Consider the following 23,369-nt stretch of genomic DNA (forward strand, 5'->3'; position numbering starts at 1 on the left):
ATAAACATACATGTGCATGTGTCTTTATAGTAGCATTTATAATCCTTTGGGTATATACCCAGTAATGGGATGGCTGGGTCAAATGGTATTTCTAGTTCTAGATCCTTGAGGAATTGCCACACTATCTTCCACAATGGTTGAACTAATTTACAGTCCCACCAACAGTGTAAAAGTGTTCCTATTTCTCCACATCCTCTCCAGCATCTGTTGTTTCCTGACTTTTTAATGATTGCCACTCTAACTGGCATGAGCTGGTGTCTCACTGTGATTTTGATTTGCATTTCTTTGATGATCAGTGATGATGAGCATTTTTTCATATGTCTGTTGGCTGCATAAATGTTTTCTTTTGAGAAGTGTCTTTTCATATCCTTTGCCCACTTTTTGATGGGGTTGCTTGTTTTTTTCTTGTAAATTTGTTTAAGTTCTTTGTAGACTCTGGATATTAGCCCTTTGTCAGATGAGTAGATTGCAAAAATTTTCTCCCATTCTGTAGGTTGCCTGTTCACTCTGATGGTAGTTTCTTTTGCTGTACAGAAGCTCTTTAGTTTAATTAGATCCCATTTGTCTATTTTGGCTTTTTTTTTTTTTTTTGCCATTGCTTTTGGTGTTTTAGTCATGAAGTCCTTGCCCATGCCTATGTCCTTAATGGTATTGCCTAGGTTTTCTTCTAGGGTTTTTATGGTTTTAGGTCTTACGTTTAAGTCTTTAATCCATCTTGAGTTAATTTTTGTATAAGGTGTAAGGAAGGGATCCAGTTTCAGCTTTCTACATATGGCTAGCCACTTTTCCCAGCACCATTTATTAAATAGGAAATCCATTCCCCAGTGTTTGTTTTTGTCAGGTTTGTCAAAGATCAGATGATTATAGATGTGTGGTGTTATTTCTGAGGACTCTGTTCTGTTCTATTGGTCTATATATCTGTTTGGGTACCAGTACCATGCTGTTTTGGTTACTGAAGCCTTGTAGTATAGTTTGAAGTCAGGTAGCATGATGCCTCTAGCTTTTTTCTTTTTGCTTAGAATTGTCTTGGCTATGTGGGCTCTTTTTTTGGTTCCATATGAACTTTAAAGTAGTTTTTTCCAATTCTGTGAAGAAAGCCATTGGTAGCTTGATGGGGATGACATTTAATCTATAAATTACCTTGGGCAGTATGGCCATTTTCATGATATTGATTCTTCCTACCCATGAGCATGGAATGTTCTTCCATTTGTTTGTGTCCTCTTTTATTTCATTGAGCAGTGGTTTGTAGTTCTCCTTAAAGAGGCCCTTCACATCCCTTGTAAGTTGAATTCCTAGGTATTTTATTCTCTTTGCAGTAATTGTGAATGGGAGTTCACTCATGATTTGGCTCTCTGTTTGTCTGTTATTGATGTATAGGAATGCTTGTGATTTTTGTACATTGAGTTTGTATCCTGAGACTTTGCTGAAGTTGCTTATCAGCTTAAGCAGATTTTGGGCTGAGATGATGGGGTTTTCTAAATATACAATCACGTCATCTGCAAACAGAGACAATTTGACTTCCTCTTTTCCTAATTGAATACCCTTTATTTCTTTCTCTTGCCTGATTTCCCTGGCCAGATCTTCCAACACTATATTGAATAGGAGTGGTGAGAGAGGGCATCCTTGTCTTGTGCTGGTTTTCAAAGGGAATGCTTTCAATTTTTGCCCATTCAGTATGATATTGGCTCTGGGTCTGTCATAAATAGTTCTTATTATTTTGAGATACGTTCCATCAATACCTGGTTTATTGAGAGATTTTAGCATGAAGGTTGTTGAATTTTGTCAAAGGCCTTTTCTGCATCTATTGAGATAATCATTTGGTTTTTGTCATTGGTTCTGTTTAAGTGATGGATTTTGTTTATTGACTTGCATATGTTGAACCAGCCTTGCATCCCAGGGATGAAGCCCACTTGATCATGGTGGATAAGCTTTTTGATGTGCTGCTGCATTTGGTTTGCCAGTATTTTATTGAGGATTTTCACATCGATGTTCATCAGGGATATTGGCCTAAAATTCTCTTTTTTTGTTGTGTCTCTGCCAGGCTTTGGTATCAGGATGATGCTGGCCTCATAAAATGAGTTAGGGAGGATTCCCTCTTTTTCTGTTGATTGTAATCGTTTCAGAAGGCATGGTACCAGCTCCTCTTTGTACCTCTGGTAGAATTCAGCTGTGAATGTGTCTTGTTCTGGACTTTTTTTGGTTGGTAGGCTATTAAATATTGCCTCAATTTCAGAACCTGTTATTGGTCTACTCAGAGATTCAACTTCTTCCTGGTTTAGTCTTGGGAGGGTGTATGTGTCCAGGAATTTATCCATTCCTTCTAGATTTTCTAGTTTATTTGCATGGAGTTTTTAATAGTATTCTCTGATGGTAGTGTATTTCTGGGGGATTGGTGGTGATATCCCCTTTATCATTTTTATTGAATCTATTTGATTCTTCTCTTATTTCTTTATTAGTCTTGCTAGCGGTCTATTTTGTTGATTTAAAAAAAAAACAGCTCCTGGATTCATTGATTTTTTGAAGGTTTTTTTGTGTCTCTATCTCCTTTAGTTCTGCTCTGATCTTAGTTATTTCTTGCCTTCTGCTAGCTTTTGAATTTGTTTTCTCTTGCTTCTCTAGTTCTTTTAATTGTGATGTCAGGGTGTTGATTTTAGATCTTTCCTGCTTTCTCTTGTGGGCATTTAGTGCTATAAATTTCCCTCTACACACTGCTTTGAATGTGTCCCAGAGATTCTAGTACATTGTGTCCTTGTTCTCATTGGTTTCAAAGAACTTCTTTATTTCTTCCTTCATTTAGTTATTCACCCAGTAGTCATTCAGGAGCAGGTTGTTCAGTTTCCATGTAGTTGTGTGGTTTTGAGTGAGTTTCTTAATCCTAAGTTCTAATTTGATTGCACTGTGGTCTGAGAGACAGTTTGTTGTGATTTCTGTTCTTTTGCATTTGCTGAGGAGTGTTTTACTTCCAATTATGTGGTCAATTTTAAAATAAGTGCGATGTGGTGCTGAGAAGAATGTATATTCTTTTGATTTGGGGTGGAGAGTTCTGTAGATGTCTATTAGGTCTGCTTGGTCCAGAGTTGAGTTCAAGTCCTGGACATCCTTGTTAACCTTCTGTCTCATTGATCTGTCTAATATTGACAGTGGGATGTTAAAGTCTCCCATTATTATTGTGTGGGAGTCTAAGTCTCTTTGTAGGTCTCTAAAGACTTGCTTTATGAATCTGGGTGCTCCTGTATTGGGTGCATATATATTTAGGATAGTTAGCTCTTCTTGTTGAATTGATCCCTTTACCATTATGTAATGGCCTTCCTTGTCTCTTTTGATCTTTGTTAGTTTATCAGAAACTAGGATTGCAACCCCTGCTTTTTTTTGCTTCCCATTTGCTTGGTAGATCTTCCTCCATCCCTTTATTTTGAGCCTACGTGTGTCTTTGCACGTGAGATGGGTCTCCTGAATACAGCACACCAATGGGTCTTGACTCTTTATCCAATTTGCCAGTCTGTGTCTTTTAATTTGGGCATTTAGCCCATTTACATTTAAGGTTATATTGTTATGTGTGAATTTGATCCTGTCATTATGATGTTAGCTGGTTATTTTGCCCATTAATTGATGCAGTTTCTTCATAGCATTGATGGTCTTTACAATTTGGCATGTTTTTGCAGTGGCTGGTACTGGTTGTTTCTTTCCATGTTTTGTGCTTCCTTCAGGAGTTCTTGTAAGGCAGGCCAGGTGGTGACAAAATCTCTCAGCATTTGCTTGTCTGTAAAGGATTTTATTTCTCCTTCACTTATGAAGTTTAGTTTGGCTGGATATGAAATTCTGGTTTGAAAATTCTTTTCTTTAAGAATGTTGAATGTTGGCCCCCACTCTCTTCTGGCTTGTAGGGTTTCTGCTGAGAGATCTGCTGTTAGTCTGATGGGCTTCCCTTTGTGGGTAACCTGACGTTTCTCTCTGGCTTCCCTTAACATTTTTTCCTTCATTTCAACCTTGGTGAATCTGACAATTATGTGTCTTGGGGTTCCTCTTCTCGATGAGTATCTTTGTGGTGTTCGCTCTGTTTCCTAAATTTGAATGTTGGCCTGCCTTGCTAGGTTGGGGAAGTTCTCCTGGATAATATCCTGAAGTGTGTTTTCCAACTTGGTTCCATTCTTCGCGTCACCTTCAGGAACACCAATCAAATGTAGATTTGGTCTTTTCACATAGTCCCATATTTCTTGGAGGCTTTGTTCATTTCTTTTCACTCTTTTTTCTCTAATCTTGTCTTCTTGCTTTTTTTCATTAATTTGATCTTCAATCACTGATACTGTTTCTTCCACTTCATCAAATCGGCTATTAAAACTTATGCATGTGTCACAAAGTTCTCATGCTGTGGTTTTCAGCTCCATCACGTCATTTAAGATCTTCTCTACACAGTTTATTCTAGTTAGCCATTCGTCTAACCTTTTTTCAAGGTTTTTAGCTTCCTTGTGATGGGTTAGAACATACTCCTTTAGCTCAGAGACGTTTGTTACTACTGACCTTCTGATGCCTACTTCTCTCAATTCATCAAACTCATTCTCCATCCAATTTTGTTCCTTACTGGTGAGGAGCTGCGATCCTTTGGTGGAGAAGAGGCACTCTGGTTTTGGGAATTTTCAGCTTTTCTGCTCTGGTTTATCCCTATCTTTGTGGTTTTATCTACCTTTGGTGTTTGATGTTGGTGACCTACAGATGGGGTTTTGGTGTGGATGTGCTTTTATTTTATGTTGATGCTATTCCTTTCTGTTTGTTAGTTTTCCTTCTAACAGTCGGGCCCCTCAGCTGCAGGTCTGTTGGAGTTTGCTGGAGGTCCACTCCAGACGCTGTTTGCCTGGGTATCACCAGCGGAGGCTGCAGAATAGCAAATATTGCTGCCTGACCCTTCCTCTGGAAGATTTGTCCCAGAGGAGTACCCACCTGTATGAGGTGTCTGTTGGCCCCTACTGGGAGGTGTCTCCCAGTCAGGCTACATGGGGGTCAGGGACCCACTTGAGGAGGCAGTCTGTCTGTTCTCAGAGCTTGAACACCGTGCTGGGAGAACCACTGCTCTCTTCAGAGTTGTCAGACAGGGACGTTTAGGTCTGCTGAAACTGTCTGTTGCCTTTTGTTCTGATATGCACTGCCCACAGAGGTGGAATCTACAGCAAGGCAGTAGGCCTTGCTGAGCTGCGGTGGGCTCCACCCAGTTCGAGCTTCCAGGCCTCTTTGTTTACACTCTGTTGGAAATGCAGAAATCACCCATCTCTGCGTTGATCTCGCTGGGAGCTGCAGACCAGAGCTGTTCCCATTCGGCCATCTTGGAACTTATCCTCTTTTTTTTTTTTTTTTTTTTGAGATGGAGTCTTTCTCTGTCACCCAGACTGGAGCGCAGTGGCACAGTCACAGCTCACTGAAACCTCTGGCTCCTGGGTTCAAGCGATTCTCCTGCCTCAGCCTCTTGAGTAGCTGGGATTACAAGCATGCACCACCACACGTGGCTAGCTTTTGTATTTTTAATAGAGACGGGGTTTCACCATGTTGCCCAGGCTAGTCTCAAACTCCTGACCTCAAGTGATTCACCCACCTCGGCCTCCCAAAGTGCTGGGATTACAGGCATGAGCCACCGTGCCTGGCCCCATTTCCATCTCTTGATTCCTGTATTTATTCTGGCTGTAGGAAAGACAGCACCACATATTGGTCTCTGATTCAAAACACACACTGCATCTTGTAAGATAGCATGGCTTTCTTTCAGGACATTGCCTTTAAACCAACTGAGTCTTCAGTAAGCCATTACACTTTTCTATTAGGCCAGATGTTTCTAGGTGAAGGAATACATGGTATGACCTGTAAATTTTATGGGCATAATCCCATCGTTGTATTTCTTTTGCTGTGAAATAATCACAAGCACTGTTGTGCAGAATACGATTAAAATGAATAAGGCATTTTATGAGTCCATGAATAGTGGTGCAGGCATTATAGGCAGGGAAGGCAAGTCCATATCCAGAATACATGTCCATTCCAGTGAAAAGATTTCTGTCCGCTTCCATGAGGGAAACAGTCCAATATAATCGACTGACCACCAAGTGGCTGGCTGACTTGTCTCTCCAAGGAAGGGTGCCAAATTAGAGACCCAGTGTTGATTTGTGCTGTTGGCCAGTTAGTATTGTTAGCAGTAGCAATGTAGCTGGGCTACAAGGCCAGCCTTTGTGAGAACATCATATTGCTGAGCCCATGCAGAGCCTCTATTCTGGACAACATGACCAGTTTGCACATGGGTCCATTGAGAAATCACTAGGGTGGCTGGTTAAAGTGGCTGACTGACATCAAGAGAATGAGTCATTTTGTTCACCTGATCATTAAAAGTTTCCTCATCAGATGGTGCCCTTTGGTGAGTATCTACCTGGGACACAAATATATTCACATGGAGTGTTTCAACCATCCTGAAAGGTCCATCCACATACCTCTTCCTTAGATACTCTTGTATCAATCTTCCAATCTTGTCCTCTCTGAGTCCTTGATCATCCAACCCAAATGTTAGCAACTGCCCATGAATCAGTGCTGATCCATACTTCTGACCATGTTTCAGTCCAGATAAGGTGGACAACCAAACATGTTGCTCTAATTTATGCTCATTAGGAGAATTTCCCTCTACTACTGCCCTTCAAGGCCACCTCTCATTGGGACTGTAATGATGTAACCATCCACCTCTGGTTGGTAACAGCATATCATGTAGAACCATTTGCATACCAGGCCTGGGATTTTCCCCCCTCAATCAATCAGTTGTTAGAAACTCCTTATAAAGTAATAGATATGAGTTGAGAGAGGAACAGTCGCTGTTGAAGGACTCTTCATGGAATTACCTATTTCCCATTTCTGCATAAGTCTGATATATGCCATTTCCACTTGATGCCAGATTGCTTCCATGTGTACCCAACCTTCTGGCTTGGTGGTTCAGATAGCACCCATTTCATAAAGGGAAGCTCAGTTAACATTGCCACTTGATGTCCCATAGTTAGGCATTCAGTCTCTACCCAGGGCTAAATAGCCAGACGACAGCTGTTTCTGAAAAGCTCAAATAATTATTTGCAGAAAAGGGCATGGATTTGCTCCAAAGCCCTAGAGGTCTATATGATGATTTTCCTTTGGTACAAAGTGTATCTGCTTACTACATAATAGAATAAGTATTTTATATAGAGAGATATTTCAGTATTCAATATTGCCATTCTCAGGGGGTAATTTTTATTTTCTTGTTAGAAAGCTTTTGTTTAAAATATGTTGTTTTGGGCCAGGAGTGGTGGCTCACACCTGTAATCCCAGCACTTTGGGAGGCCGAGACGGGTGGATCACGAGGTCAGGAGTTCAAGACCAGCCTGGCCAACATGGCAAAACCCTGTTTCTACTAAAAATGCAAAGATTAGCTGGGTGTGGTGGCAGGCACCTGTAATCCCAGCTACTTGGGAGGCTGAGGCAGGAGAATTATTTGAACCTGGGAGGCGGAGGTTGCAGTGAGCCGAGATCGCACCACTGCACTCCAGCCTGGGCTACGTGAGCGAAACTCCGTCTCAAAAAAAAAAAAAAATTTGTTTTAGTCAGGTGCGGTGGCTCACACCTGTAATCCCAGCACTTTGGGAGGCCAAAGCAAGTGGATCACCTGAGATTAGGAGTTCGAGACCAGCCTGGCCAACATGGTGAGACCCCCATCTCCACTAAAAAATATAAAAGTTAGCTGGGTGTGGTGGCCTGTGCCTGTAGTCCCAGCTACTCAGGAGGCTGAGGCAGGAGAATCGCTTGAACCTGGGAGGCAGAGGTTGCAGTGAGCTGAGATGTACCACTGCACTCCAGCCTGGGCGACAGAGTGAGACTCCATCTCAAAAAAATAAAATAAAATAAAAATGTTATTTTTATCTTCTGATCTTCCTCAAAATTTTACTCTGGTTTCTATTGACTTTATTATTTTATGTCAACTTTTCCTTCACTTTTCTTCTCCTGTTGTGTTTTTTCTTGTATTTTCCTCCTTTTGTTTCTATGGATATTGCCTTTTCCATCGACCTTTTCCAAGTTTTCCTCATTTCTGTTAGTTTTCTATTTGACACACTTCATTTCTTTTCCTTAGTCTTCCTATTCTTTCTTGCCTCCACTTTTGTCTCTCTGCATTTTTTAATCAATTACATTTTATTTCTACTAGTTCTTATTAGTGCCACTTAAAGAATCTAACACATGCCTCTGAGATAAGATTTTTTATTTATCCTTGTAGAGCTTATAGGATTCCAATGGAAAAGATGCCAATGGAAAAACTTATTCAGTACATGTGAACATATAATATAGTGTGAATTAGTTGAATTAGTTGTTGAGAAGGTCAAAGTTCAATATCTGTAAAAATCAGAGAGGGTCCCCAAAGGCAAAATTCTTATTTCTCTACGATCATACTGCATCACTAACTCTGAGTGCCCTCGCAAATCTGCATCTTTAGATATTAAAAAGGGAAAGCAACTCTATGTGCATACCCCACAGCCAAGTATGTTAATGTGTTGTATTTATTATAAAAAACAGCTTTTAAATAAACTCCACAGTTGTAAAGATTTCATCTCTGATCATATATTAAGCGGTTTTATAAGCTTCCAGTTCAAAATACAAATATCGTAGTTACACTTAGAACAACCTCTAGTAAAGCCAAATATATTTTAAACATTCTTATATGAAGATGTTTGACCCTGCAAAGTCTACTGTAACATATCTGAAAAATTTTTAAGCACCTAAAATTTCTCTACCAATAGCACAAACACAGTTGTAATATCAAATTTCTCAGTAGTGAAAATAATATTTTCCTGAGACATAATCTTGGAGAGTGATATTTAAGGAGAAAGTTCAATCTGTTGTCATATACATCTTCACAAGAAAATGATTGAACTAACATTGGCTTTTGCAGTAATGTAAATAAAACTCCAGTGGTTCCTGAAAGATTTCTTGTAATAAACACATTGCCATTCAAATAATATATTTCATTAGTATATTATATTCTAGAAGCAAACACATCATATAAGTAATATAATTAAGATATTTTACATGTTATGTGTTACTTAACATTTCTTTTAAAAATTGGGTTTTTTTATTTTTTGTAGAGTTGGAGTCTTAAATTCCTGGGCTCAAGTGATCCTCCTGCCTCAGCTTCCCAAAGTGTTGAGGTTACAGGCATGAGTGACCACACCTGGCCTTACTTAACATTAATTGGATTAAAATATATATATATATATATATATATACAAAATTTTTTTTTTGAGACGGAGTCTCTCTTTGTCACCCAGGCTGGAGTGCAGTGGCACGATTTCAGTTCACTGCAACATCTGCATGCCAGGTTCAAGCGATTCTCCTGCCTGAGCCTCCCAGAGTAGCTGAGATTACAGGTGTGCACCACCTGCCTGAATTTTTGTTTTTTTTTTTTTTTTTTTTAGTAGAGACAGGGTTTCATCATGTTGGTCATGCTGCTCTCGACCTGAAATGATCCACCCACCTCAGCCTCCCAGAGTGCTGGGATTACAGATGTGAGCCACTGTGCCCGGCCAGGATTAAATATATTTTAAATTTTTTAATATTAAAAAATTTGTACTGAAGCAAAAATCAGTGGTTGGGGCATTATCTATAGCCAGTGTAAAAAGAAAAAAATTACTCAGTGATACCTGTTGAAGCACAGTTAGGAAGATTTTATTCAGTACCACTGCGATAGGCAGAGGGACCACCACAATGAGGTTTTGCAGTGGGAAAGAGAGATTGGGCTCAACTTCAATAACATCACAGTGGGAATTATAGCCGAGGAGCAGAGTGGGAGTCAGTGGATAGAAATTTACAAAGAAGAAATGTCAGGGGTAAAGAGGATTCAAGCTAAACCAAACTAACAGGATTTTTGCTGAAGACAGGCCAGGGTGACCAGATATCACCTGGGGAATAGGGAGAATGAGGAACCTGATCAGGTGTTGAAGATGATCAGATATCATGGATGAGGGCAGTTCTTGTCAAATTCACTCAGCAGGGTTCTTTGCTAAAACTGGATTTTACAAGAAAGTGGACAAATGGGCTTAGCAGAAGGTTAAGAAGCCTGACTAGGCTGGGCACGGTGGCTCACGCCTGTAATTCCAGCACTTTGGGAGGCCGAGGCGGGCGGATCACGAGGTCAGGAGATCGAGACCATCCTGGCTAACATGGTGAAACCCCGTCTCTACTAAAAATACAAAAAATTAGCCGGGTGTGGTGGCGGGCGCCTGTAGTCCCAGCTACTCGGGAGGCTAAGGCAGGAGAATGGCGTGAACCCGGGAGGCGGAGCTTGCAGTGAGCTGAGATCGAGATTGCACCACTGCACTCCAGCCTGGGGGAGAGAGCAAGACTCCTCTCAAAAAAAAAAAAGCCTGACTAAAGTTTGGCCAAGCAAGGGATCTTTTGTCACCAGATTGCCAGGATTCAGATTCTACTTCTGAAACATATTAGCTGTGTAACTGTGGGCAAATTACTTAACCCATGGCTCAGTTTTCACATCTGTAAAATGGAACTAATAATAATACGTACTTACAGGATTATTATGAGGGTTAAACCACTTAATATATGTACAGCCCTTAGGAAAAGTGCCTTAGTTGGGTGTGGTGACGTGCACCTGTACTACGAGCTACTAGGGAGGCCGAGGCAGGAAAAATCTCTTGAACCTGGGAGGTGGAAGTTGAAGTTAGCTGAGGTTGCACTACTGCACTCAGCCTGGGTGACAGAGAGAGACGTTGTCTGGAAAAAGAAAGGAAAGAAAGAAAGAGAAAAAGAAAGAGGAAGGAAGGAGAGAGAGAGAGAGGAAGGAAGGAAGGAAGGAAGGAAGGAAGAGCACCTAGCACTTGTATGTAATATCTAAGTGCCAGCTGTTTTTCTGAGGCGGCTCAACACAATGGCTAGACTCTAGAGCCAAACTGACAGTTTCTAATCCCAGTGCTACCACTTTCTACCTGAATATTGGAGAAGTTACTTTACTCTCCTGTGCCTCAGTTTCCTCACCTATCAAATGGGAGTGATAATAGTACTTGCCGGGAGGCGGAGGTTGCAGTGAGCCGAGATCACACAATTGCCCTCCAGTCTGGGCGACAGAGCGAGACTCTGTCTCAAAAAAAAAAAAAAAAGAATTATTGTGGGTTGATAACACAAAGTACCTGTGGCTGGTATGGTAAGATCTATGCAAATGTTTGCTTTTACCTGGCTTACCTGAGTGCCACTGGGGCTTGAAAAGGAGCATTGCCCTTTTTCTTTCCTCTGAGTCATGGAAGCCCAAACAGCTTAGTGGAATTGTCAGGTAGCCCATCCTCCCTGGACTCACTGAATACTCTCATGGGACAGCTAGGCCACCTGCCAGGATTCTTTCTGCCTAGGGTGCCCTGTCCCTAGGCAAAAGAACAATTCAGGCTGGGCACGGTGTCTCATGCCTGTAATCCCAGCACTTTGGAGGCCAAGGTGGGTGGATCACCCGAGTTCAGGAGTTCGAAATAAGCCTGGCCAACATGGCAAAACCCCATCTCTACTAAAAGTACAAAAATTAGCTTGGCGTGGTGGTGGGCACCTGTAATCCCACCTACTTGAGAAGCTAAGGCATGAGAATCACTTGAACCTGGGAGGTGGAGGTTGCAGTGAGCCGAGATCATGCCAGTGCACTCCAGCCTGAGCAACAGGGCGAGACTCTATCTCAAAAATTTAAAAAAAAGCAAAAAAAAAAAAAAACAATTCAGGCAAAAGAACAATTATGATTATTTATATTTTATTTTAGAGACAGAGTCTCACTTTGTCACTCAGGCTGAAGTCCAGTGGCACAAACATGGCTCACTGCACTCTGACCTCCAGGCTTAGGCAATCCTCCTGCCTTAGCTTCTTGAGTAGCTGGGACTACAGGTTCATACCACTACACCCGGCTAATTTTGGATTTTTTGTAGAGATGGGGTTTCGCCATGTTGCCCAGGCTGGTCTTGAACTCTGGTGCTCAAGCGATCCACCCGCCTCGACCTCCCAAAATGCTGGGGTTACAGGCATAAGCCACTGCACCCAGCCTATTTATACAAATCAAAACAAGGAGAGAGGTATAGAATCAGCTGAAGGTTGTAACATATTTGAGTTGGCTCCAGTTCTATTCTGGAACTGTTTTTTATCTAAGTATTTTTTGTGTCTAAATATTTCTCAAAGTATTTATCACTTAGATCCTCTGGACCTCAATTTTCTCGTTTGCAAAATGAAAGGATTGTACTAAAAAATCTCTCATGATTGTTCTTGGTATGAAAGTCTAAAATTCTATCATTCTATCCACATAATACATAGTGTTTGGGCGCCGTGTGGCCTAGGAGAGATGAAATCTTAGTTTCTATTTGAATCAAGGCCAAAACTCAAATGCCACTGTTGGTGACAGCTGCCTAGACTGTAGATCTCAACAAACCTTATACTCTCTTTTTATTATGAAGCGAAAGGACCAAAATAAATTGTAGCCTTTATAGTGATATGTATTTCTATGGCTAAATTGCTATAAAACTCCTGAACTACTTGAAAATAACAGAATGTTACAGGTCTGAAAGTTTCTAAAATCTTCTCAAATCCAAGCATAAATTTTAAGTTTAAATGAGGCATATATTACACACACACACACACACACACACACACACACACACACACACACGTAAAAGTGCTTTGTAGAGTTGATACATTTTATCAACTCTAAATGTAAGATGTGATCATGTATAAAATCAATCTGGTCTTATTTTAATAGAAGAGCTTTATAATAACAATTTGTGGAGATGGAAATCTCTAGTTATTTAGCAAGCATAGAGAAATTCTTGCTTCTAAACTGACATCAAAGCATTTCTAGTTGATAAGATGTCCAAGTAAGATTTCATATATATGAAGTCATGCCAGTTGCCAGAAAGAGAAGCAGCTTTACTTTGAGGGTTTTGAGTTTCCACATTTGCTTTTAGCTTCTTTGCCAGAGGCACATACTTCTCCTCCACCCCAAGAAATTTCTGTGATGTTTTTAATAGCAAGGCATTTTTTCCACTGCCTTCTTACTTTTATCAGATTGCAGAATGATTAATTGGTTGGCAAAATTTGTTGATCTGTTATTATGACTCCTAGTTTATCATGTAATGGTTAATTCTATAGTATTCTTTAAAATATGGCTTGGTTTCATCTTTGTAGTAATACAGTGATCTATTTACCAATGTATATTTATTTGTAAGACAATTTTTTGTACGAAACCATATTATCATGCCTGAAACAATATTTACAACATTAGCACACCTCTTCACATATTCTGCAGCATCTTTTTTGATGTTTCTTGATCATATATTCACTCTTTCACTAGTCACTACAGGAGGTCTCCAGATTATTATTAACCAAGGTTTTCATTATATATATGCGATCATTTTCTAAAATTTATATTTCAATTCATATAGTAAAATTCACTCATCTATGAATTTCGACTAATGCATTCAGTCATGTAACCACCAGCCTTGTCAAGACATAAAATGCTTCCATCATCCAAAAACATTCGCTCATGCTACTCCTTTGTAGTCAACCCTTTTGCCCAACTCTAACCAGTGGCAACTACTGACCTGGTTTCCACTCCTAGAGTTGCCTTTTCCAGAATGTCATACAAATGAAATCATACAGCATGTAGCCTTTCCTGTCTGGCTTCTTTCACCTAAAATAATGCATTTGAGATTCCTTAATGGGGTTGCTTGTATCAATAGCTTGTTCCTTTTTATTGCAGAATAGTATTCCTTTATATGTATGTACCACAGTTTGTTGACTCATTCCCCAGTATAAGGACATCTGGGTTGTTTCCAGTTTTTGGTGATTATGAATAAAGCTGCAATAAACATTTGCATGCAGTATTCTGTGTGACTATGAATTTTCATTTCTCTTGGGTAAATATTTTGGGTTGGGATTGCTGGATCACATGGTATTTTATATTTAAATCTATAAGAAACTTCCAGATTTTTTCTCAAGCTAGCTATACCGTTTTTCACTCCCCCTAGCTATGTGTGAGAGTTCCAGTTGTCCCAAATACTCATCAACATTTGATACTGTCAATCTTTATTTTACTATAGCCATTCTAGTATGTACTAGCATCTCATTGTGATTTCAATTTGTATTTCCTTTTTGACAAATAATGTTAAACATTTTTCCATCAGCTTATTTAGCCATTCATATATCTTCTTTAGTGTAGCATCTATTCAAAACTTTTGCTCATTTTAATACAGCAGGTTGCTTGTTTTCTTACTATTGACATTTTAAAAAATTGAGGTTATATATATATATAACATAATATTTAACTTTTTAACCATTCATAAGCATACAATTCAGTGGCATTAAATATACTCACAATGTTGTGTAACCATCACCAACATCTATAATCAATCATCCCCAACAAAAACCTGTACTCATTAAATAATGACCTCCCTCTTTGCCCTGGTATCCCCCAACCCCACCTCCCAGTCCCTGGTAACCTCTATTCTACTTTCTGTGTCTATTAATTTTCCAATTCTAAGTACCTCATATAAGTGGAATCATACAATATTTGTCCTTCTGTGTCTGGCTCATTTCACTAAGCGTGTTTTCAAAGTCCACCCATGTTGTGGCATATATTAAAATTGCATTCCACTTTATGTCTTATTAACATTTTGCTGAATCTAATTACCAAGTCTTAAGTGCTCCTTTTATGCACTGTTTTCAAGTCCTTTTTCAGATATATATATATATATATATATGTTTTTTTTTTTTTTTTGAGATAGGGTCTCACTCTATCACCTAGGCTGGAGTGCAGTGGTGCCATAACAGCTCACTACAGCCTTGACCTCCTTGGATCAAGCAGTTCTCCCACCTTCACCTCCCAAAGCTAGGACTATAGGTGTGCACCACAACGCCTGGCAAAATTTTGATTTTTTGTAGAAACAGGGTCTCCCTATGTTGCCCAGGTTGATCTTGAAACTCCTGGCCTCAAATTATCTTCCCAAGTCAACCTCCCAAAGTGCTGAGATTACGTGCATGAGCCACCATGCCTGAACCAGATATTTAATTTGTAAATATTTTCTCCCAAAGTGTTGCTTGTCTTATTATTTTCTTAGGAGTTTTTCAAAGAGGCAAAAAAATTAATTTTGATAATTTTGAAAAATGTATCAATTTTTTCCTTTTAAGGACTATGACTTTGATGTCATATTTAAGAACTCCTTGCCTAATCCAATATCAAAAAGATTTTCTGTGTTTTCTTCTAAAGTCTTAAAGTTCTACATTTAGGTCTCTGATCCATTTTGAGCCAATTTTTATATAAAATTTAAGGTGTGGATTGGGCTTGTGTTTTACATGTGGATCAAATTGTTCCAGAACAATTTGTTGGAAACATTAACTTTTCTCCATTGAATTTCCTAGCAGAAAATCAATTGACTGTATTTTTGAGGATTTATTGCTAGACTCTCTATTATATTCTATTGATCTATGTGTCTATCCTTATGCCAAAACCACACTGTCTTGATTACTGTAGATTTACAGTAAATCTTGACATCAGATAATGTGAGTCCTTCGACTTCCTTCTTTTTCAAAATTGTTTTGACTATTCTATTTCCTTTGCCTTTACAAATAAATTCTAGAATTACCTTGTTGATATCTACAGGAAATCCTGCTGAGGCTGGGATTGAGATTGGGGTAAATCCATAGATCAGCTTGGTGAGAACTGACATTTTAGCATTTGTGATTATTTTTGGATGCAACTATCTGATTGAAAATTTCTGCAATAAATCCTTCACTTCTACTGGGTAAAATATGATGTTGTTTTATCTTAATGAACCTAATACAGGTATTTGAAATCAATTTCTTTCTGTATCAATTGAGTTGTTTGCAGGTGATTTGTGTTGTAGTGAATTATTTTTAGCTACTAAGTTTTAGTGATACAAAGCTATAGTCATTTTTAATTTATTGATTTAGTTATGTTAGTATTATTAAAATGATGATGTTCTTTTTTATTTTGGAACTATATTTAGATCTTTACACGAGCTTAAGTTGTTTTCTATTTATTTGTTGTGGTAAAATACACATTACAATTTACCATTTTAACTGTTAAGTGTAAAATTCAGTGGCATTAAGTATATTCACATTGTTGTGCAACCATCACCACCATCTATCTCCAGAACTTTTTTCATCTCCCCAGACTGAAACTCTGTACCATTTAAACAATAACTCCCAATTTCCCTCAGTCCCTGGTAACCACCATCCCACTTTCTATCTCTATGAATTAGACTACTCCAAGTACCTCATATCAGTGGAGTCATACTGTATTTGTCCGTCTGTGACTGGCTTATTTCACTTACATAATGTCTTCAAGGTTCATATATATTGTAGCATGTGTCAGAATGTCCTTCCTTTTTTTTTTTTCCTTATGAAAAAAGTCTTTATTTCATAAAATGCAGTGAAGAATCTTAAACATTAATTTTAACCCATCTTTATGGTATTATCATCTCCACACTGCAGTCAAACTGCACTTCAGACTTTCTGCATGCTTTCTTCTCTATGTCTTTCTTCATATTTCCTCTTATGAGGAGACTTTCCTGTCTAGCTTTAGTCACTACTATAGTACATAGCCTAGATTTATTAACATACAATCTACATAGCCTGCCTCAATCCGCTTATTTCAAGATTATCCATTCTTTTTTTTTCTATTTTTCCAAAGGCCAATCTATCTTTCTGTTACGTTAGTTATCACCGGTTATCAGCGGTTTTCAAAATGAGTTCCCTGGACCAATAGCATCAGCATCACCTGGTAACTTGTTATAAATGACATTTCTTGGACACTAACTAAGACCACCTTAATCAGAAGCTCTTGAGGAGGGGTCCAGTAATCTGTTAAAAAGCCCTCCAGGTGATTCTGATGCTTATTCCAATTTGAGAACCACTGGTTAATATCTACCACTAGGTTATAATTTCTTTGAAGGCAAAACTAGTGTCATATTTATCTCCATGATAAGACGATTTTTTTCATGCCAGGATCCACAAATGGCTATTGAAAGTTGAGTGCAAATAATAATCTTCCCTATTGTTATATATAGTATTTTAGATTGAATTCCTAAAAACATATCTGAGATAGAGAATGGCGGGCAGAAAGATTTTTGAGAAAGGCTCTGGGAAAATATGCTTCTAAAGAAGCCAGGAAGGTAGGATTGGATCAAAAGACAAACTTTTTTTTTTTTTTTTGATTTTTAAATTGAGCTATTTGTCTTTTTATTGTTGAGTTGTAAGAATTCTTTATATATTCTGAATATAAAGTCCCTTAACAGATACATGATTTGTAAATATTTTCTCCCATTCTGAAGATTGTCTTTTTGCTTTCTTTTTTACCACGCCTGGCTAATTTTTGTATTTTTAGTAGAGATGGGGTTTCACCATGTTGGCCAGGCTGGTCTCGAACTCCTGATCTCGTAGGCCACCTATCTCAGCCTCCCAAGGTGCTGGGATTACAGGCATGAGCCACCGCGCCCGGCCATCTTTTCACTTTCTTTTTATTATTATTATTATTATTATTATTATAATACCTTAGGTTTTATGGTACATGTGCACAATGTGCAGGTTAGTTACATATGTATACATGTGCCATGCTGGTGCGCTGCACCCACTAACTCGTCATCTAGCATTAGGTATATCTCCCAATGCTATCCCTCCCCCCTCCCCCCACCCCGCAACAGTCCCGAAGTGTGATGTTCCCCTTCCTGTGTCCATGTGTTCTCATTGTTCAATTCCCACCTATGAGTGAGAATATGCGGTGTTTGGTTTTTTGTTCTTGCGATAGTTTACTGAGAATGATGATTTCCAATTTCATCCATGTCCCTACAAAGGACATGAACCCATCATTTTTTATGGCTGCATAGTATTCCATGGTGTATATGTGCCACATTTTCTTAATCCAGTCTATCATTGTTGGACATTTGGGTTGGTTCCAAGTCTTTGCTATTGTGAATAATGCCACAGTAAACATACGTGTGCATGTGTCTTTACAGCAGCATGATTTATAGTGCTTTGGGTACATACCCAGTAATGGGATGGCTGGGTCAAATGGAATTTCTAGTTCTAGATCCCTGAGGAATCGCCACACTGACTTCCACAAGGGTTGAACTAGTTTACAGTCCCACCAACAGTGTCAAAGTGTTCCTATTTCTCCACATCCTCTCCAGCACCTGTTGTTTCCTGACTTTTTAATGATTGCCATTCTAACTGGTGTGAGATGGTATCTCATTGTGGTTTTGATTTGCATTTCTCTGATGGCCAGTGATGGTGAGCATTTTTTCATGTGTTTTTTGGCTGCATAAATGTGTTCTTTTGAGAAGTGTCTGTTCATGTCCTTCGCCCACTTTTTGATGGGGTTGTTTGTTTTTTTCTTGTAAATTTGTTGGAGTTCATTGTAGATTCTGGATATTAGCCCTTTGTCAGATGAGTAGGTTGTGAAAATTTTCTCCCATTTTGTTGATGGTAGTTTCTTTTGCTGTACAGAAGCTCTTTAGTTTAATTAGATCCCATTTGTCAATTTTGGCTTTTGTTGCCATTGCTTTTGGTGTTTTAGACATGAGGTCCTTGCCCATGCCTATGTCCTAAATGGTAATGCCTAGGTTTTCTTCTAGGGTTTTTATGGTTTTAGGTCTAACATTTAAGTCTTTAATCCATCTTGAATTGATTTTTGTATAAGGTGTAAGGAAGGGATCCAGTTTCAGCTTTCTCCATATGGCTAGCCAGTTTTCCCAGCACCATTTATTAAATAGGGAATCCTTTCCCCATTTCTTGTTTTTCTCAGGTTTGTCAAAGATCAGATAGTTGTAGATATGTGGCGTTATTTCTGATGGCTCTGTTCTGTTCCATTGATCTATATCTCTGTTTTGGTACCAGTACCATGCTGTTTTGGTTACTGTAGCCTTGTAGTATAGTTTGAAGTCACGTAGTGTGATGCCTCCAGCTTTGTTCTTTTGGCTTAGGATTGACTTGGCGATGCGGGCTCTTTTTTGGTTCCATATGAACTTTAAAGTAGTTTTTTCCAATTCTGTGAAGAAAGTCATTGGTAGCTTGATGGGGATGGCATTGAATCTGTAAATTACCTTGGGCAGTATGGCCATTTTCACGATATTGATTCTTCCTACCCATGAGCATGGAATGTTCTTCCATTTGTTTGTATCCTCTTTTATTTCCTTGAGCAGTGGTTTGTAGTTCTCCTTGAAGAGGTCCTTCACATCCCTTGTAAGTTGGATTCCTAGGTATTTGATTCTCTTTGAAGCAATTGTGAATGGGAGTTCACTCATGATTTGGCTCTCTGTTTGTCTGTTATTGGTGTATAAGAATGCTTGTGATTTTTGTACATTGATTTTGTATCCTGAGACTTTGCTGAAGTTGCTTATCAGCTTAAGGAGATTTTGGGCTGAGACAATGGGGTTTTCTAGATATACAATCATGTCGTCTGCAAACAGGGACAATTTGACTTCCTCTTTTCCTAATTAAATACCCTTTATTTCCTTCTCCTGCCTAATTGCCCTGGCCAGAACTTTCAACACTATGTTGAATAGAAGTGGTGAGAGAGGGCATCCCTGTCTTGTGCCAGTTTTCAAAGGGAATGCTTCCAGTTTTTGCCCATTCCGTATGATATTGGCTGTGGGTTTGTCATAGATAGCTCATATTATTTTGAGATCCCCTCTCGCTTCATTTCATTCATTTCATCTTCCAGGGCTGATACCCTTTCTTCCATTTGATTGCATCGGCTCCTGAGGCTTCTGCATTCTTCACGTAGTTCTCGAGCCTTGGTTCTCAGCTCCATCAGCTCCTTTAAGCACTTCTCTGTATTTGTTATTCTAGTTATACATTCTTCTAAATTTTTTTCAAAGTTTTCAACTTCTTTGCCTTTGGCTTGAATATCCTCCCGTAGCTCGGAGTAATTTGATCGTCTGAAGCCTTCTCTCAGCTCGTCAAAGTCATTCTCCGTCCAGCTTTGTTCCGTTGCTGGTGAGGAACTGCGTTCCTTTGGAGGAGGAGAGGTACTCTGCTTTTTAGAGTTTCCAGTTTTTCTGCTCTGTTTTTTCCCCATCTTTGTGGTTTCATCTACTTTTGGTCTTTGATGATGGTGATGTACAGATGGGTTTTTGGTATGGATGTCCTTTCTGTTAGTTTTCCTTCTAACAGACAGGACCCTCAGCTGCAGGTCTGTTGGAGTACCCGGCCGGCCGTGGGAGGTGTCAGTCTGCCCCTGCTGGGGGGTGCCTCCCAGTTAGGCTGCTCGGGGGTCAGGGGTCAGGGACCCACTTGAGGAGGCAGTCTGCCCGTTCTCAGATCTCCAGCTGCGTGCTGGGAGAACCACTGCTCTCCTCAAAGCTGTCAGACAGGGACATTTAAGTCTGCAGAGGTTACTGCTGTCTTTTTGTTTGTCTGTGCCCTGCCCCCAGAGGTGGAGCCTACAGAGGTAGGCAGGCCTCCTTGAGCTGTGGTGGGCTCCACCCAGTTTAAGCTTCCAGGCTGCTTTGTTTACCTAAGCGAGCCTGGGCAATGGCGGGCACCCCTCCCCCAGCCTCGCTGCCGACTTGCTGTTTGATCTCAGACTGCTGTGCTAGCAATCAGCGAGACTCCGTGGGTGTAGGACCCTCTGAGCCAGATGCGGGCTATAATCTCCTGGGGCACCGTTTCCTAAGCCCGTTGGAAAAGCACAGTATTCAGGTGGGAGTGGCCCGATTTTCCAGGTGCCGTCTGTCACCCCTGGAAAGGGAACTCCCTGACCCCTTGCGCTTCCTGAGTGAGGCAATGCCTCGCCCTTGCTTTGGCTGGCGCATGGTGCACTCACCCACTGACCTGCGCCCACTGTCTGGCACTCCCTAGTGAGACGAACATGGTACCTCAGATGGAAATGCAGAAATCACCCGTCTTCTGCGTCGCTCACGCTGGGAGCTGTAGACTGGAGCTGTTCCTATTCGGCCATCTTGGCTCCTCCCCCCGTCCTTCCTTTTTAAGGCTGAATAATATTCCATTATATGTACACACTACATTTTGTTTAGCCATTGATCTGTCCATGGATCCATGGACGCTTGGGATTACTTTCACCTTTTGGCTATTGTGAACAATACTGCTGTGAACACTTGTGTATACATAGCTTTCCAGTTCCTGCTTTCAATTCTTTGCATTCCACAAAGTGGAATTGCTAGATCATATCATAATTCTATGTTTAATTTTTTTTTTTTTTTGAGACAGAATCTTGCTCTGTCACCCAGGCTGGAGTGCAGTGGTGCCATCTTGGCTCACTACAACCTCTGCCTTCCCAGTTCAAATGATTCTCCTGCTTCAGCCTCCCGAGTATCTGGGACTCCAGGTGGGCACCACCACACCTGGCTAATTTTCGTATTTTTAGTAGAGATGGGGTTTCACCATGTTGCCCAGGCTGGTCTCAAACTCCTGGCCTGAAATGATCTGCCCGCCTCAGCCTCCCAAGGTGCTGGGATTACAGGCGTGAGCCACTGCACCTGGCCCTATGTTTCATCCTTTGAGGAACTGCCATACTAATGAGCTAAAGTCTTACTTGATCTACTTATTTAGCATTGCTTTTTATGTTGTTGTCAGATTTATGAGTAGTATATAGAAAAGGAAATGAATTTTAGACATTAGTGAATGATTGTAGACAGTGGGGAAAGTCAAGAAAAATATAAAGGAGATACTCTTCAAGGAAGGAATTCGAACATCTTGCATTATGTCACAGGATCATTGGAACGTCACTTTTCCGGCAGGAAGCCTCTGTGGCGGGTGGTCTCCTTACCTGAGTTTTGCTCAAGCCTGCTGGGCTCATTCCACCCATTTGGCCTGGCAGGCTGTGCTCATTTCATGCTACTAGCCCAGATCCCATGCCTGCCAAAAGTGAGCCAGGCAGAGCAGGGAGGAGTGCACGAGTGAGTGAGCACGGGGTCTAGCTACTGCTCACAGCCAGGCACGCTGGCTGCTGCAGTGAGGCAGGCAGCTCCAGGTAGCAAGCAGCGCAGGTGCCGGCTCGGTGTAAACCTGCAGCTGGATCTGATACGCCACAAGCAGCTTCCGCTGTGGGCGCCCGCATCTGGACGAGGGAACACGGTGGCGCCCAAAAGCTTGGAGATGCCAGAAACCACAGAGCTCCAAAGAGGGTGTCACAGCCCTGGCTAGGGGAGCCCCTAGGTCTGGGCTTGCAGAAGGGCTGCAGCTCTTCTCTCCTTCTTGTCGCCCACAACGTGGCCAGTGGGAGGTGAGGGGGTGTGTTACAGCCCTGTTTGTGTTACAGCCCTTTCAGTCCCACCATTCAGCAGGCCCGGAGTTCTTGTCCTGTGTCTAGGAAGAATGAGGTACGGAGACAACTGGAGGGTGAGCAAGGCAAAGAGGTGCTTTATTGAATGACAGTACAGGTCTCAGGAGACCTAAAGTGGGTAGCTCTTTCCACAGGCAGGTCATCCCAATGAGTGCAGCTCTCAGCGGAGAGGAGTCCCAGAGTGGGTAGATCCTATCGGCATATCCGCAGGCAGGTCATCTAGACATTTCCCTGAGTCTGGCTGAGTCCAGGGTTTTTAATGGGTTCAGAAGGGAGGAAGTGCATGCTAATTGGTCCATGGGTAGGCCTGGAAAAAGCACCAGAAGTTCTCACTCCCTGCTGTGGACTCCACCCTAAACTGACAGTCTGGCCCTCAGGCCTCTGGCTGTCTCTGGCTTGGGGCTTCACTGGGGACCCATTCCTTTCTGCCCAGGAACCTGTCTGCCTCCTGCCACCATCTAAATGTCACCCATGGCACCCAGGATGTTTGTACCCACACTGAGCCACCCTCAGCCCCCCTTGGCCTCCCTCCCATGCTTGTTGGCACCCAGAGTCCGGAGGAGGCTGTGGTGGCAGGGGACTAGTATGTCAGCTCCTGGGCTTGGCCTCAACTTTGCTCTGAAATCGGAGCAGGTGCCAGGGACAGGGAGAGGCCAGGCAGCGGGAGCAGGCACTTTTGAGGCTTCAGGGGCAGGGGGCTTCCTGGCCCCCAAGAGCACAGGATGCCTGGGTCCGCAGCTGTGGCTGAGTGGCTGCAGCTGCGCCCAGGAAGGTGGGGCTCCCACCTGTTCCCAGCTCTCACTGGCTTCACGGAGCATACAGCCCTGACCACACCTACCCCACTGCAGCCAGTGTCTTTGCAGCGGCTTCTCCAGATGAGCCACTGCTGCCATCACTGACACCACTACTGGAGCTGCAGTATGTTCACAGAATCATTATTTGCTTTCTAAAATTCTAATAATGTCAGAGATATAGTCAGCATCTGAGTTTATTTATTTTTTATTTTTTATTTTTTATTTTTTTTAAGGCTTAAACCCTTAATTAT

General features: G+C 41.1%; 1 protein-coding gene across 8 annotated transcripts in view; it reads left to right on the plus strand.

Moving 5' to 3' along the window:
* The window catches only part of PPHLN1 (periphilin 1), a 216,789-nt gene that overhangs the window by 10,779 nt on the left and 182,641 nt on the right, over positions 1 to 23,369 (plus strand). The gene's annotated exons all lie outside the window — the stretch shown is intronic.

The sequence above is a fragment of the Pongo abelii genome, chromosome 10 (assembly GCF_028885655.2).
Source record: "Pongo abelii isolate AG06213 chromosome 10, NHGRI_mPonAbe1-v2.0_pri, whole genome shotgun sequence".
In the NCBI taxonomy this organism is placed as follows: Eukaryota; Metazoa; Chordata; class Mammalia; order Primates; family Hominidae; genus Pongo; species Pongo abelii.